This window comes from Tachypleus tridentatus, chromosome 3 (genome assembly GCF_004210375.1).
Source record: "Tachypleus tridentatus isolate NWPU-2018 chromosome 3, ASM421037v1, whole genome shotgun sequence".
NCBI classification, from domain to species: domain Eukaryota; kingdom Metazoa; phylum Arthropoda; class Merostomata; order Xiphosura; family Limulidae; genus Tachypleus; species Tachypleus tridentatus.
The window spans coordinates 7185797-7204503 of NC_134827.1; the positions used below are offsets into that span (position 1 = coordinate 7185797).

The following is an 18707-nucleotide window of genomic DNA, read 5'->3' on the forward strand; positions in this document are numbered from 1 at the left end:
AATGAAACTACAAGGAGAAGTTTTATTTCCTAGTATATTATTAATGGTTTAATGTCTCGTGAATTTATAATGTACTGAAGATTTTGTTTTTTCCTTCCTACCACTAAACTACTCATTTCATGATTCCTTATCGTTCTTATCTCCCTGATCGTTCCGTTTATTCAAATTAGTGTAGTATCTGTAACTTTTGAGCTTCTGTTTTTCAGCTGACGATATAAACCATAAAATCATTTCATTTTTGTTGAACAGCTAATGAAATAAATCCAGTGGAATCAGATCCAGGTCTGTCCAGGATTTTTTTTTTTAAATTCTCACTTTTTTATTTTGTCATAGAGCTCTAGTATTTTTTTTGTAACGAAAAAGCTGTAATTACAAAACCACTGACAGAAAATTAAACTCATATGAAAACAAAGTACTTTCAAGTGATGACAAATACTTAGCAAATATGAACCTATACTTAGGAATGGACAGAAAAATAATAAAAATCAACAACACATACGTTGTTTACAGAAGTTTACTAGAAGTTATTCACAAACTAAACTTAGAGTATTTTTTTTTTCATTTTCTACGCGAATTTTACATAACTAAAGTTATGAGCTTTAAAATATTTTAAGCAAAAAATTAAAACAGTTCCATATATGTACAACTGCTGAAAATAGGTTATTGCATACCGCTATGCTAGCAGATCGGAACAGTGGTAGCTCTAGAGAGTCTAGAGTATTATGACTTTTCAATTTCACGGTAAAAGTTTCACCCGAGTTTTCTCATTGATAATGGTTCCACTCAGTACTTCAGATCTCACACCAAAACCAGCCATTCACTAGTGAAGAGCTAAGTGAGCGAACTGTTATAGGCAACTATGGTTTCGTTGGTAAAAGAGTAGCCCAAGAATTGGCGGTGGATGGTGATGACTAGCTATCTCCTACTTACACTAATAAATTAGAACGGTTAGCTCAGATAGACCCCCCCTTCTCCTATAGCTATGTATGAAATTCAAAATAAAACAAAGATAGTGAACTTGCCTATTTCTAGGAATTAGAGATTTGGTAGAAAGTCCTTTTTATAGGTTCCATACATATGCATACATAAATGTAGAATGTGCCAATGTATGATCATTTTAGAGAGGGTTAAAGATGAAGGAAACCCATAATTTTAGGGATTTGGATCAATTAATTAGTCTCATTTCAACCAGTTATACACGGAATTTGGTGGAAAGATACCTTCTTGTAATGCTTAAAAGTGGATCTCTTGCTGGGGCAATAGGTTTTCGGATTTATAGTGCCAAAATCAAGGGTTCGATTGCCCTTGGTGGATACAGCAAATAGCCTGATGTGACTTTGTTATAAGTAAAACACACCCTTAAGTAGTGGTACACAGCTTTAGATGCTATTGGGATCATGTGACGGAGGCATGTTGCACTCGTTCGTGAATCTTAGTCTTTAATTAATGTGTTGTTTAGTTCATGTTGTTCCATAAAATATATGAAATAATGAGGGTACTGCACACTAATGACCACTTCAAGTAGACTGTAAGCACTACTAATAAATGCTTTTGAACAAGTTAAAATGTCAAAGACAGCATATGAAATTTGAGTGGCAAATAAACAAACTCAGAAACTTAACGAAGCGGGAAAAGATTATTATTATTATTAGAACACTTTAGCCAGCACTTTCCAGGGTAAAAGAAATTTATGATAAAATGGTAAAAATATAGGCTTCATAAAATAAATTAAAATTACTATATCTATTTTCCTCTCATGACCTTATGAGACGTAAGTTTAATTACATAAACTAAAAAGAAATCTCTTCTGAAGAAAAACACTATATAGAAATAAGTAAATCTTCTGTGTTGCTGTTAATAATCATCATAAATAAGATTGACTCTCCTCCACCATTCCTTACTTGAGAAATTCAATAAATAAGTTATATTCTTACCTAATCACTTTTCATTTATACAAACGTAGTTATTTTTTGTCTGTTGCTCCAAAATGTAACATCTTTCACTAATTTTTCTTGTTCCATCACTTTGAAGCTAGGTGGTTTACTTAAGTTTAACAGATAGATTATTCCAAAGTTAATAAAGATAAATCTACTTTATTAATTTTAATACTTTTACCTAAATAAATCCAACAGCTGTTTTACTTATCTCATTATTAACACGATATTAAATTATGCAAATACTTCCCGTTTTTATGCCTTCATTACAGTTTTATCGAGAGAGAGAAACATTTATCAAACATATTCTCCACCATTTCATAGCAAGCAAATTGTGAAATAAATACTTTATACGTATAACCATCATCTGCTCTCTGAACGGTAACGCAAACACGTAAAAGAACAGGATGTCAGCACCTGCAAATTAAAATCGTGTCCAACAATACAGAATGTCAGCACCTGCAAATTAAAATCATGTCCAACAATACAGGATGTAAGCACCAGCAAAGTAAAATGGTGTCCAACAATACAGGAAGTCAGCATCTGCAAAGTAAAATCATGTCCAACAATACAGGATGTAAGCACCAGCAAAGTAAAATGGTGTCCAACAATACAGGAAGTCAGCATCTGCAAAGTAAAATCATGTCCAACAATATACAATGAGGTAGAAGTACTGCCAGTTTCAAGAAAAAATGAAATGAAGTAATTTATCTCATTATTCCTGACTGTAGAAATTACCTGCATGCAACTGAAATTCAGAATGGATGTGATACAAGCAATTGAAGATATGATCATGCAACTAATAAAAGAACGACCTACGCATATATTGACTACCAAAACACATTAAAAAGATCAAGTTAATGGTACTGTAAACTCACGAGATATTAAAGGGCCACCTCATAAAAAAAAATCTTGGATGAGATACTAAAGACTACAAAAATACTTTGAATAATATATATATAATCATTACAGCAACAAACAACTTGCTTCTTAGGAGAATAGTGTAACCAGAGATAAAAGTGAGAACAATTATGTGACAGTACATCCACTGTTTCCACCATTACACTTGATGCTTAGGACAAAAGTTCAGAAATTAGTATTAAAGCGCACAAGAGTGATTTTCAAGGTAGCACTATTGCATTAAATAAAGTCCATTCTTGTACGTAAATCAAAACGAGTCAGCAAAGACAATGTAATACTTCATTAATTTGAGGAAATCGATGATTTTAGGACAGCATTTTTTACATTACATTAAGATTACTGATCATCCATCTAAGCTAGGAGTCAGAATCCATTGCTACTTCAGACAAACTTGTTAGCAAGTAAATCTCGAAAACAACCATGCTTGTCCCGGCAAAATGCTTCATAGTATTTCAAAGCAGAGGTTATATATATTGGTGTCAGCACTGACTAGGAGGTTATCATCGTTACAATTTCAAGGCTATTTTACAATACCCATTTCCAAATTTCTGTGTTACTCTATCTACTGTTATAGTTTCAAAAATAAATCACTATATTTAACTGTACTGTCTCAGGACCGCACCAATTCATCCAATGTAATAGTTTTAAGACTTTACTATTGCCCGTTATTATAGATTCAAGATTAAGTCACTGCATCCAACCGTATAATTTCATAGCTGCTTTTCTTGCATCTGTTATAGCTCCAACGTTGCATTATATTATCTGTTAAGTTTCAAGATCGTATTATTGTCAGTTTCAATACTGTACCACTATATCCATTGTTGTAATTTCCAGATTGAGTTCCCGAATCCATTGTGTAGAATTCTCTCCAAAGCAAGCTGACTATAATGTTTAGAACAAACTGTCATCAGTTAGATATCTTACTGTTAACGGTATTTTTGGTCATTTTTGTTGATTAAACTGCTGTTTATGTTGAACATTTGCCATATTTACTACAACGCTTATATATAAAAAATAAAAAGCAGATAGATAACAATGTGGTAAAAATTTTGACGCCCTCAGATGATATTTAAGTTTATTAGAAACGCAATTCTGTTATAGCCGTTTATGCTAGTAATTACTAATTATAGCATTCATTCCTTATTAAAACTTAGAAAATCTTCACATTTTCTTTTAAAAAATTACTGGAAAGTATTGCGCGAGAAAACAAGTCAGATTGCGTTGACGTGATGTTTTTATACATTTAATACCATATTTACAAACTATGAGAATGAAGCTATTATCAAATTCTCTTTTACAATCCCATTGAAAGTGGTGTTCTTGTAAGGAGAGTACTTTAAATCGTGTTCTGCGATACATTTATGATTGTTCCAGATACGATAGTTATTTTATAATTATCTGAATTTTGAATGCACAGTGTGAAATTACGAATGTTTATATTTACATTCAATAAATGGTACTAAATTGTACATATTTTGATCTCACATATACTACAACCATTATAGTAAAATGACATGGGAAAGATAACTGTAGCTATTAAAATATATAGGTGCAATAACTCAAAATCACCAAGTTTATTGCCTTATAAAACTTAGCACAAATTACCTCTCATAGTACAGTCCACATTATAGAAAAACTCAATGCAATTTATTCCTGTAGTATACCAATTATGAGTCTTCCAAAGAGCATTCCAGATGAGTGCTTGAACATCTAGGTATCTCTAGTAAGGATATTTTCTAATAACTCAAGTTACTACATTTTTCATCATTTACCAAACAAGACCCTATTTTTTGCAACTTAAACTGCAAAAGCCACACATTGCTACTTAGTCCCTAAAACAATAAAGTCGGAACAGTTCTATTAGCAATTATTTACATATTATATTTAATGGTCCTAAATACACGATGTTTTACAATTTTTATAAATGTCTAAAAGTGGAAGGAAGATATAACTGTCACCTTTTGTGTTCTTATTAACTAGGAGTTCATCTGCTGCACATCTGATTCTACTTCATTTTTTTTGTCATTTGTATATCAAAAAAGTAAACATGTAATATTATCAAAAGCATCTTATTATTAATCTACTGAAACAATTTGAAAAAAGTATGTCCTGATGCAACATTACAATAATTTAAACCAGATTAAAAACGATAACATTTACATACGTAAGATATGCAGACCATAAACACCTCCTACTGAGTTAACTGCACTTTGTAAAAACAATGTTTCAAATCCTGTGTTGATTTTGGAACTGTAACTTTCATAATGATCGTGATCAAACTTATTTTAATGGTTATCCAACTGGTGCTTTACACTTTAACTTCAGTTAAGCTTCTTCCAGGGTAATAACGCCAATCTTTTATCACACAACTCAACAGATTTCCAGAAATACTCTTACCATACATGACTGAAAGCTAAAAAAACCAGGTCTATGCAAACCACAGGTACAAAACTTCATATGAATTGCAGTGGAGGACTTCACAAGTTTGTGGCAAAGAGGATTGGTATGATTCTAGTTTTTTAACGATCTTTCTCATGATTGCATCTATTGCATTCACTAAGTAATTTGAATTGAAGCTTTTGAGCTTTAGCTTGTGAACATTTTTCAACTTCAAAACCTTGTTTATTCTCTTAATGGCACTATGGTATACAAACCCAGTTTCCCACCAATAGCTTTTTCGAATGAGTGTTCTTTCATAACCATAGTCTTCACCTTTAGGATGAAGACATTGCTTTATTTGTTTTGGTGTGTGGTTTTAGAAGCTATTGCTGTATTAGTTTCGCTAATGCTTCTACATTAAACATTGATAGCTTTTACCCTCAAAAGATTGTGTTATTCAGATATCTTTCATCAAATATTGCTCTTCAGAAAGATCAGTCACAAGTTTACATTTAGTAGTACAGCAGTGATGACAAATGTAAGGAATTTGTCACAAACTGAATATTAAAGTGCTAAACATGTTTCTTTGGTACCACAGCTCTCACTTTAGGCATGCAATTTGCTCTTTCAGTGCATGATTAACCAGCTAGCACATTGACTTTTAATAATGTTTTAAATCCTACATTTTGGGTAGAAAACTGATAGTGATTTTTCAACTGGGAGACTGATTACTTTGAATAATTCCATTTTGTCAGTTTTAAAGCACACTTCCTTCTGGTAAAGGATGTACTTGAAAATAATAAGCTATATAATGAAAGTTTTAAGAGGTAAACTAATTATGCATGTATGTGTTTAATATATACACCCTGATATTATAATATAATATTTACTATATTTTTCTATACTGCAATGACAATCATGATTACAATGAATATTAAAAAAATTCTAAATTGTATATTACACAGCACAAAGGATTTTGTAATCTTAAACTAAATGCTAAGTCCTACTAGTTACTAGCAACCTCGGTACAGTTAACTGTCGTTAAAATAGCGTGAAAAGAACTGTTTCATTATAATTAGGAACTTACAATTACTCCTGTCTACTGATGAGCAAAGGATAAGATTTTTTATAACTTGCCCAGGATCAAGAGACAGATTTAGATGTAACTGTCAGTCACTTTGGTCTATTTTACCATCTGTCCTTGGGCTAACATTCAGAAATTGTATGTAAATGTACAACTTTATAATAGGAAATCTTTGTTTTCCCCTGACCTCAATTCAGTGTTGGACAAACAAAGCCTCTTGTTATCAGCACATTCCACGGAACTGGTTTCCCTTGTTGCAATAAGAGGATCGAAAATACTTTAAGAGTTACACGTCTCTGCAGCCAAGATGCCATATCTATAAAGATGTATGATGGAAAATTGGGCTTGACCCAATAGCTCGTAGGAAGTTCAATCGAAGATGCTTATAGCATGAAGAGTGTGTCCAACCTACACATATATTTCAGATGAAAATACGATGATAATTTGGTAAGAGTTTGTTTGTTTGTTTTTGGAATTTCGCACAAAGCTACTCGAGGGCTATCTGTGCTAGCCGTCCCTAATTTAGCAGTGTAAGACTAGAGGGAAGGTAGCTAGTCATCACCACCCACCGCCAACTCTTGAGCTACTCTTTTGCCAACGAATAGTGGGATTGACCGTAACATTATAACGCCCCCATGGCTGGGAGGGCGAGCATGTTTGGCGCGACGGGGATGCGAACCCGCGACCCTCAGATTACGAGTCGCACGCCTTAACGCGCTTGGCCATGCCAGGCCTACTTGGTAAGAGCAAAAGGAAGATAATTTCCACGGCTCATCCAATATATCTCCTACATTAAATAAAACAGTAACACCAAATTGCACTTAAGGTTACCAAAAATCATTCAGCTTTCCAAATGGTGTCATCACAATGGTTATAGCTGTATGCATAAGAACAACTAATGTGATGGCTAAGAGGCTAAAAAACACAATATTTTCGAGGTCACTAAAAATCATTAGAACTATTTCTTCCTAAATTGTAAACTAGGATAACCAAAAGTTCCAACAACGCCACCCCAAAGGCTACGTTATTTAACATCATATTTTTCAGGAGTTCCGAATAAGTGATTTCTATTCTTGATTCTCCAAACGGATTATTATATATATTTCTTTACATCATCACTTAAAATGCAGCTAATTTATATATACTGATGGATTTTTTTTTACTCGTGAAAAAGCTTTTCTTGCTTCTGTCTGTTTAACATTCCTAAGCAACATGAACAACTAGATTAGGAAGCAACTAGGTATGTAATACGTTTTTAATTATTTTTGTTTATATTTAGTTGATACGTTTTGATATGTTTGGTGAAACCCGTGACTTACTTTGGTTAATTAGTGCTCATTTTTGTTTATGCGAGTATAATTTATATTGGCCTATTTGAAATTGTTATTTTTTTACTATTAAAAGGGATTAATTTATTTTTTAGTTTATAAGTCGTTGTTTTCGATTTGATTACATAAGCGTTTTATGTACATATACAGACAGTTGATGACAGATACAAAAGAGAAGAAAGAATAACCAGTATCTTATCCTTAATCCAGCCTTAATGGTGGTTAGGTAGTTCGCCCTAACAGCAATGGAAGGTATTATATTGAGAGTAACTCAATTAGAGTAACTCATGAGTTGGCTCTGTGTGATGCTGAATAGTTGCTTTCCTTCTGGTTTGTCACTTTCAAATTATGGATGGGTGGCGTAGACAGCTCTCGAGTAGCTTTGTGAAAATTCAACAAAAAACGAACAGGCAGTCCTTACACATTTCCTTTTGTTTCATTTTACTTAGAATTTGAACAAATTTTTACATGTTTGTATAAATATTCACTAACATATTCACAATAGTTTTCAAGTTATATCCATGAAAATTTATGACTAATTCTATGAGTTGAAAAGCTTCTAGAAACAGTTTTCGTAATGAAAAGAGCTAAGTATTTTCTAGCTGTGGCTACAATTAAAATAGTAACAAAACAATGTACTTCTATGTTACTTCTATTTATACAAATTGCATGAGCCAAAGTCTGTGAAAGCTATGTGTTACCTCCCCACACGTTACTGTTTACAGCTTTTCTTTAAGATGTCTCACTGTGAATTCAACAAGTAAGGTTAAAATTTCCTATCTTACAAACAAATAGAACACGATTTCCTTACGGGTTTTTTTTTATTTCACTAAACTAAGTTGGAGAACTTTTAAATATATTATGTAATTAAATATGTTGCATGGATATTAAATTATACTGTATTTATAGTAATACTATTTTTCAAAATCGTATATAAGCGATTGTTAGCTGTTATTTACCTGTGAAGCACGGATTTTTTCTTTCTTACTTTAGGAGTAATGGGAAGCAAGTTTGTCTGGTTTCTTTTGTGGGTGTGGCTCACTTGATGTTTTAATTGTTTCGTGCATTCGTCGTCACAAGATAATTCCAGATCAGTGTAGCTCATTTTGTGGTAATTTGTGTTTCTTTAGTCCTAAAATTCTCAGAACTAGTATAATATCAAAAACCTCTCATCTATTTTTATTTACATATCCAAACAAATTCTTATATGACTTATGACTTGTGTAACGGTACAATTTATTATTTTCTGGCTGTGTGTCCTGTTACGTATCTAATCAAATGTGTCTATGACCCATGACTAACATGTACAATAATAACATTTATATAGTCAATCAAGTGTTCGTATGGCTGTGATCTATGAGTTATTTATACAGTGGTATGGTTTATTATCCACTGGTTGATTCGCAAGACCTCTTGTTAAATAATTTCGTTATCCGTTTCTTCAGTTACAAATATGTGCTTTTGTGTACACAGTCATAATAGAAAGTTAGTGCAAAAAAGCAGAACAAATATTGAGTTTGTGTGAGATTCAGGCAATGCTGGACAGGCCAGCGAGAAGAAGCAAGCATTGACAACACTGCTTAGATTCGAAGTTCTCTCTGATCTCAAAATGCGTTACAATGTCCATTTTGTATTTAACCTGTTTAAAGTTATCAACTTATATTACCTACTCACATTTCATCATACCCTATCCGATTATTCCACCTACAAAAACATAGATCCTTGACATGTTTTATTGACTCTTCCAGAGTCTCGAGTTATAAGGATAAATTGTTAAGTAAATAATATAATTATCTCGTAATAAAAGGGTTAATGCTCCTTTCTTATCATCAGTTTTGAAACAGCTTTCATTAAGAAAATACATTAAAATTAGTTTAGGCTTTTATAGAAATAAACTTATAAGCTAGTAGTTTCATACACTTTTAAGAAGAAAAAAAAAGATACTTAAAATCAATCATTCATTGGTGCATGATCTTAAAAGCTAAATAAAAAATTTTTTTAAAGTTCTTTCATTGTTATGATGAGCGGATCGTGAAGTCGTTACTTCCTCTGACAACAAAAGAGATTAAATAAGAAACTTTCTCTATTTCGTTATTCACTCTTGAAAATGTAAGAGGTTTAATCTCTGAAAATGTTCGAATTTTAAATCCTTTTAGTTCAAAACATTGAAATAAAACTTTTATTACCACTGATATTCAACACCACACACACACAACAAGTTTTTACACATCAATATTAAACAAGAATTAAAACTTAGCAAACTAATCGGATTTCATCAAGTATCTCTTGTTACTTCAATGATCCACGTTTGAAAGTAATTATTAATTATTCAATAAATTTTCTTTGGAGAGGCGTTAAACAGCTTAAGACAGAGCTTTATTATGCTCAAAGAAAATATTTTATGTAGTTCCCGGTATTCGATTTCTCTGCTGCGAGGTACGAATGTTTTTAATCCATAAGAGGTTGAACTATTGCTATTGTTTGAAATCAAAATGTCCTCAGAAAAGAAACTGACGTTATACATGACATTTATTACTTAACACGATAAAAACTAAAAAAAAATGTTCTAACAAAGAAAAAGAACCTGAAATAGAAAAACGAATGTTGAAACTTAGAATGGAAGTGAAATAGACTCACTTTAAATTATTTAGTATTTGTTTGTTTCACGTCGTTCAGTTTGGATAACGCATTGTTACAAATAAATTTATATTCCTCTTATTGACACGTCCCCCCCCCTGTGGCGCAGAGCACAAAATTGCCTTTGTGCTTAATTCTAAGAATTAACAGAATTAACAAACTTATTGAACAAGAACTGCTGACGAGGCATAGTATATGCAATTAAAGTAAATTTGTAAAAGTGAAAGTTAATAAATTTAACGGCCTGGCATGGCCAAGCGCGTAAGGAGCGCGACTCGTAATCTGAGGGTCGCGGGTTCGCGCCCGCGTCGCGCTAAAGATGCTCGCCCTCCCAGCCGTGGGGGCGTTATAATGTGACGGTCAATCCCACTTTTCGTTGGTAAAAGAGTAGCCCAAGAGTTGGCGGTGGGTGGTGATGACTTGCTGCCTTCCCTCTAGTCTTACACTTCTAAATTAGGGACGGCTAGCACAGATAGCCCTCGAGTAGCTTTGTGCGAAATTCTAAAACAAACAAACAAACAATAATAAATTTAACAAAGTGTCAATAGGTCTGTGCAGGTACACGAAATAAAACATGAATTGTATGCATCACGAAAGATAATCAACTAAACACGAGTAGTATTGTTGTCAAAAATTTTATGTAAAGCGTAAACTGCACATTTTTCAACATTATACACATAGGTGGAAAAAATTATTGCATCACCTTTTTTTTTCCACATTTTTATTGGTTCCTGTAATTTTTACGAGATTATGCCTTATGGAAGTGTTAATACTAGTGTAAAACGGTTATGGATGGACATTGTGTGGCTTAACTGCCTCATGTATCAGTCATTCATTTATTATGAATTATTATTTATTTATTAGATTAATATATGCGTCTTTATTAACAGACCAAAAGTGGCAAATGTATTATAACAGGTGACCAATAAATACTTGGTAAATACGAAAATGTTCCCTGACTAAGAAAATGCCTGGCATGGCCAAGCGCGTAAGGCGTGCGACTCGTAATCCGCGGGTTCGCGCCCGCGTCGCGCTAAACATGCTCGCCCTCCCAGCCGTAGGGGCGTTATAATGTGACGGTCAATCCCACTATTCGTTGGTAAAAGAGTAGCCCAAGAGTTGGCGGTGGGTGGTGATGACTAGCTGCCTTCCCTCTGGTCTTACACTGCTAAATTAGGGACGGCTAGCACAGATAGCCCTCGAGTAGCTTTGTGCGAAATTCCAAAACAAACAAACAAAACAAGACTAAGAAAACCTGAATTTGGATACAATTCCACTAATGTGGTTGACAAAAAGTGATTACTAAGTCTGTTTGCTTTTTTTGTGTGTGTTAATATTTGGTTGTGCTTTCTCTGACCTTGATAGCTTCTTGATGTCCCCCAGTGGAAGAGCATTAAGTCTTCGGTTATGCAACGCTGAAATCAGGGGTTAGCTTTCTTTCGGTGGGCACAGTATATAGTGCGATGTGATTCTGCTGTAAGAAACGAAACAAACGTAATCATTTGACGACGCTGTGGCATAGGGTGTACGAGGCACTGAATGTAGACAAAGGAGGGTTCATGATGCTACACGCAATGTACGGTTTCTTGCACTTCCAAGGCGCTTCTCGGTTTCTTGTCTTGCATTATGTTACCTATTATTTTCCAACGGTTTTCGATAGAGTTCAGATCTGGGCTGTTGTCTGGCCAGCGTAGTATCTTGATCCTCTCCCTTCGAAGATAGTCTTTCACACGAAGTAGTAAAATAGAATGGGAGATGCCTTTTTAATGCATTAGCATGAAAGTTTCTCCTTATTTCACATCTACTGCACAGAGTGTATGAATGTTACTAACATTTCTAGCCCTATGGCATAGAACAGAGTCGTCATGGAATGTTCACTGGTCAGCTCCGACAAAGTGATCCCGAACTGTTTGCTTTAACCAGAACTTTGGGTTTTCAATGTACTTGTTGGCACTAACAGTACCTTCTAGTAAATGGAGACGACCCGCACACAGATCAAAGATGCACCCCTCATATCACCTGAATATACAGATGCTTCACAGTTGCATTCACGCATAGTAGATGAAGCACTTCTTGACATCGATTTCGTATAAAGTGCTTCCTGTCAGACCCATGTAGGGTGAACTTTTATTTGTCTGAGAAGATCACTTTGCTACAGTCCAATCAACATGCTCTTTGACTCAGTTGAGTCTCATCATTCTCATCTTGTAAATGAGAAGTGGTTTATTTCTTAGTTTTTTATTGGAAAACCTGCTAAATAAAGACGGTACCGGATAGTGTGATCGGTAAAACCGATCCCCGATGTTTTCATGGCATGTTCTTTTAACATATATGGACGACAATCGATGTTTATGTAGGCTCACACATTTCAGAATGTCATTGTCAATGCTGTGAAAGATTTCTTTCTACCCTTTTTTATCACATACTCACATAGCCATTTTTCTTTATATCTATGTAACCAGGGGTAAACTGGTTAAATTTAAATCTTCTAGCAGACTACCTTGTTGAAAGTTTCTCTTTCTCGAAGAAAAAAGTGACTGCTTTTCTCCGTGAAGTTAACTTGCATCCTCTGAACCATGGTAGTATCACATTCATGATGTAAATTCGAATAGTCTTCTAAACTGACTCTCAGTAAGAACGTCTATTTATAGCCAAAAAAAAACAACTGATGTAATCCAGACAGTTTATAAAACTTCTGATGTAACAATTAAACAGTACTGCATCATATGTGAATCGTATTTATACTTAAATGCTTGTTTGTTTGTTTTTTGAATTGCTCACAAAGCTACTCGAGGGCTATCTGTGCTATCCGTCCCTAATTTAGTAGTGTAAGACTAGAGGAAAGGCAGCTAGTCATCACCACCCACCGCCAACTCTTGGGCTACTCTTTTACCAACGAATAGTAGGATTGACCGTCACATTATAACGCCCCCACGGCTGAAAGGACGAGCATGTTTGGCGCGACGGAGATGCGAACCCGCGACCCTTAGATTACGAGTCGCACGCCTTAACACGCTTGGCCATGCCGGGCCCCACTTAAATACATCAAGGCCTCAAAACAAACGATTATTCTGAAGAAAATTGTAAAAACATTTCGGCAATGCAATACAATTTTCCACCAGAGTAATAACTAATTTTACAATGGACAGATCAAATGCTCTTTATATCTTGAAATTGTTGAAGAAGATAATGCTGGAATAGTGAGATAAAATGCGCGCTAGAACCAGATTAATTAATTGCAGAAAGACCGTGTATGTAAAATAATGAGGTTTGTGTCTTTTTCTCTTATAGCAAAGCCACCTCGGGCTATCTGCTGAATCCACCGAGAGGAATCGAACTCCTGATTTTAGTGTTGTAAATCCGTAGACTTACCGCTGTACAAATAATAAGGTAAATCCACATTTGGAAGTAAAGTGTTTTAGTATAGAAAATATATACAAAAAATGTTCAAAATTTCTATATCGTACATTTTTCAATTAAAGAAATCTTCCCTGAATAACTCAAGTATTTTTTCAGATGGTCCCTAACTGTCAAGTGGATATGGCTGTTCGTGATCCCCTACTTCATTTCAGCTTAAGGGCGGCTTTTTTTTTTCTTATCTAAGACTCATTTGAAGACGACACTACCATAAAATCAGACAACTTTTAACACGGAATGCCTTTCAGATGTCATGCTAGCAATCTCAAACATCAAAACAACTTAGCATGACCCATCAAGTTCCAAACTGGTTGTTGAGGTTGTCATACGACTTGCCGTCCTTGATCTCCTGATAACCTCTACTCAGTTCTCCCCAAGATGCTGGTTTGTCAGGGCAATATAAAGACTGATAAAACCCTAGAATGTCAAACTTTATTCACCTGGTGTCTCACATACGTGGACAGCATGCACAGAGTTATGAACGACCTGGTCTTGAGGCAAAGGCCATTAGTAGCAGCATTGTTATAAGGAACGAATAAGACTTCAGGAAGAATATTCATTCTGTTTCATTTTGTTTTAAACATGCAACCTTACATTTCTAAATACAGCTATACAAGTCTACAACTATTTTATATCAGTATCTTATGGTAACGAGTTAAGTAATTAAAAAGTTGTATTAATATGGATTCATGCACGTGAGAAAATAAAGATCCAGTATTCTTGTATTATCATAATTTCTTCAAATCTTCTTCATATCGTAATGAACTATAAAAATATCTCAGCCTGAAAAATATTTCAATTAGTTGTCATTGTATAAGGTTTATAAACCCACGCTAACCTGATACAAAACCTCAGATTTGATATTTAAAATGTATGCATACACGTACATTACACCCTTAAAAATACGCGCGCGCACACGCTCAGATACATATATGTTTACATATATATATATAACTGAATGAAGGAGATCTTTTGTCTTCTGGCTGGAGAGAAATTACTCAATATTAATTCTTATTTGTAACTGTAACTCTAAGAATATTCATTACATCTTGAACTAACTTTTGTAAGGTTAAAAGAAAAAATTATTGTAGAGAAAAATAAACTTTGTCTCACATACCAGAAAGTAAACATTTAAATTCGTGTTTAAAATGAAAATTGGACGAACTTCATGAAACATTTTATTATTCATTTCCATTTTGGATTTATAAAAATAAGCAAGATAAATTATTATTTTTAAATATTGATTTTGCACCTTGATTTAATGCTGAATTAATTGGAAAAAGGTAGAAGTGAATTATCAAGTTGGATAGAGGGCGTTACGTTTGAACTTTATGTTTGTTTGTTTTTGAATTTCGCACAAAGCTACTTGAGGGCTATCTGGGCTAGCCGTCCCTAATTTAGCAGTGTGAGACTAGAGGGAAGGCAGCTAGTCATTACCACCCACCGCCAACTCTTGGGCTACTATTTTACCGACGAATAGTGGGATTGACTGTACATTATAACGCCCACACGGCTGAAAGGGCGAGCATGTTTGACGCGATGGGGATGCAAACCCGCGATCCTCAGATTACGAGGTCGCACGCCTTAACACGCTTGGCCATGCTGGGCCTTGAACTTTATGTACATAACGTTTAAAACAAAAGTAACTACATGTATAAAACTTCTTTTATGTATGAGGACAAATTCAGGTTTGTACAATTTAATCTTTTTATTATTGTTTGTTGCGAAAATGGCTTAGGTTTGTAATTATAATTCATCTATCGTTAGGAAATGCAAACTTTTTTTAGAGAATTAAAAAATATATTTGAAATATTTAGATCTCTTTATGATGTTTCTGAAGCAGAATTTCCCACCATTGGTAAAGCGGTATATTTGTGGATTTACAACAATAGAAACCAGATTTCGATACTCCTGGTTGGCATAGCACAGACAGCCCTTTGTGTAGCTTTGTGCTTAATTACAAACAAACGAAGCAGAATTTGTTTGCAACTTTCAATCTAATTTTTAAAAAAATTGGGCCTTTTAACTTTATTTATATTTAGAGTTTATTTAGTTTATCTTTGTAGTTTTAGGCTTAAAAGAAGTTGTGCTGCGACACTGTCCTCACAAGTATTTGTGAAAAATATGTAAAAACTAATTTTATTTTTTTACAACTGAACACTTAATCCTCTTTTTACTTCTACTATCACTTGTTGACGGGTACTTTGTTACATGAAGAGAACTCTTACATAGAAGTTTCAAAATGAAAGCTATTGGTACAGGCCCCTGTTTTTGTAAGATCTGATTGGTTTTACTGATGATATGGTGCACAAGTAGTTTTCAATTGATAAGTTGCACTTCACAAGAATCACACATTACGTAAGGAATAAAATTAGCGTATTAAGCCAACATTAGAGAGCGAGAATGCACGATTTTTCAATTTTAAGACAGTATCTTTCCAGAAATAGTACAGATGTATTCAGACAATTTTGTAAGATTGTTAAACTTATATCCCTAACACTTTTCGAATATCTTTTAATCACAAAATAACAATAACCTAATGGTAATAACAGAAGGTTTGAACAAAAATCTCCGTGGCTTATTTAGTTTACTAAAACTTTGAAAGTGTATATATAGAAATATATTTTGATTTGATTTCATTTGTTTGAAATTAAGCACAAAGCTACACAAAGGGCTATCTGTGCCCTTCCCACCACTGGTGTTGAAACTAGGTTTCTAGCTTTGTAAATCTGCAAACATGTTGCTATGTTACTAAGGAGTATATATATATATATAAACAGAGAGAATGATATCAAAAGCTCACTTTAAGTATGAAACTAGGATCACTACAAAAACGAACAAACTATTGTATCATTCAACTAGTTTATCGAAACGGTTCGATATATTTTACAAATCAAAAGCTATATTTCGCTGGGAAGATACTTGTAATAAAATATTTAGGTCATCACTATCAGGAGACAGTACGTTAATAACAAAAACCCCTAGACAAAAGTATGAGTGTGATCTTTCATAGAATATATAAACTAAAGTAATATGTATACAGATTATATAATAAATAAAAACACATGACAGGTCACTTCACACAACAATATCTAATCAAATAACACTACGAGTATAACATATAAAACATGAGAAAATTCTTCTTTTTTCTCGTTTTATCTGAATCGTTTACATTTTATAGAATTATATAGCACAGAAAGCTATCGTAGCAATAACCCTTATAGAATGTGGTGTCGATCCATTTTTGTCAGGTTTAGAAGGTTTTCGTTGCTTCGTCTACTTACATTTTTTCCTTACATCGCTATAAACCACTATTATTATTAATTGCTTTGTCCTAAGATAGCAAGTCCAGTGAGTAATATCTTTATTGTTACTGTTCGAACGTTGTTGCAGATTAAGCTATTTCGCTGGCTTTCTTTGTTGTATGAATATTTTGTGCACGTGCAATTTTTATGTAACGCGGTATCCGTTTTATAAGTTGTAATTCAAGCATATTAACGAAATTTAATTTCATTATTTGACACAAAAACTCATTTAGAACGCCTTTTCGAATAACACGTAATTTAATCTAGATGGAGGTTGGTTTTATAGCAACTGCAAATCGTGTGTTTCAGATTAATTACTTTTGTCCACTAGAAAAACAACAAAAAAACACTATATATTTAATCACTTGTGTAACACAGAAATAGACAACCTCATTGTTCAAATAATATTTTTTAGTACTTAGTGCACAGCTCGCCTGATTTTAGTGTTTTCTGTGTCTACTTTTCTAATAATCCTTTAAATGCTAATGAAAATAAATGGCATTTGATATAATTCGACTAAATGTGCGGGTAAATAATCTACCATGGCAGGAAGTAGTCATCACACCCTGTCTGTAATTAATTCGCCCACAGCTTGATTATACAAATTACTCCAATATTCATAACCATAGCTGTGGTAAAATTGTTAATTTAGGCAAAAGACCCACGCTCACTCGAAACAAAGAACCTAGTTCTAGTGGTTTGTAACTTCGGTAGTATATGTGTGAACACCCGAAAGGTTAATTTTGTATTTTCTGTAGCAAACTAGTGTTGCTTCAACTTATGGCTCTTGTTTGTTATTCACGGTACATTACAGATGGTGATGATGCTGTCCTTTCGTCTTACGATAACTTTATTTTGCTTGGAGTCAGTTTTAAAATATGTGTTCAAGCTACGGCTAAACGTTAACTTTTGATAACAATAATTACTTTCAATTTATAAATAACAGTTGTTAGCTCCAAATTGGGCCATACATCATAATCATCAGAGCAGTAACAACAGCATAATTATAAGCGTGTATAATAACAACGATAAAATGTGTGTGAACATTTGAAACTTTTAGACTCATGGCTTCAGTTTTTTTATGTCTTGTTACTAGAACATTATAGCAATACCTGTTATCTCGTGATATAAAATAACCGGAGGCTGAATAGTTATTATATTTTGCACGCCATTATAATCTTAAAATAGCATAATCTTACTTACAGCTAAATAGGTTGTTGCACAAACATGTTAAATTTATTCAGGATCTCGTGAGACTTTGCTATTATACTACAAGTTACTTCGGTTAAAAAATTGAAAGTTTCTCAAATCATTTAGGTTGCAAGGTATTGGTATCTTTACTTCATAAGCTTATATTTGCTGGAGACCATAAAATGCCCACCAATAACGACAGAGCAGTATTTTGTGAAGATATTCACAGACAATAAAAAAGTGAGTTAGAAAACAAGGGGGAGACAAGTCTGAGATAAGACTAAGCTTTCAGCATCTTATGTACACAGATTTTTCAAGTAAATGACTAACTACGAGCCATTTTAGTTTTATGGCACACACCTTCCAACTAATGTGGTTTGGACGCAAAGAAATTGGTATGAAAAATATGCTTACGTCTTTTTTGTTTTAACGTTTGTATGCCAATAAATTTTCGTTTTAGAATTTTCAGGCAAAGCTATATAAAGAACAATCTGCGCATAGCCTTCTCTAG

General features: G+C 33.7%; 1 long non-coding RNA gene across 1 annotated transcript; it reads left to right on the forward strand.

Annotated features, from left to right (window-relative positions):
• Positions 1–6578: 6578 nt before the first annotated feature.
• Positions 6579–14426, forward strand: LOC143246010 (uncharacterized). The gene is made up of 3 exons (XR_013025719.1): positions 6579–6765; positions 13575–13673; positions 13800–14426. It is a non-coding gene; the product is annotated as an uncharacterized LOC143246010 (long non-coding RNA).
• The last annotated feature ends 4281 nt before the right edge of the window (positions 14427–18707 follow it).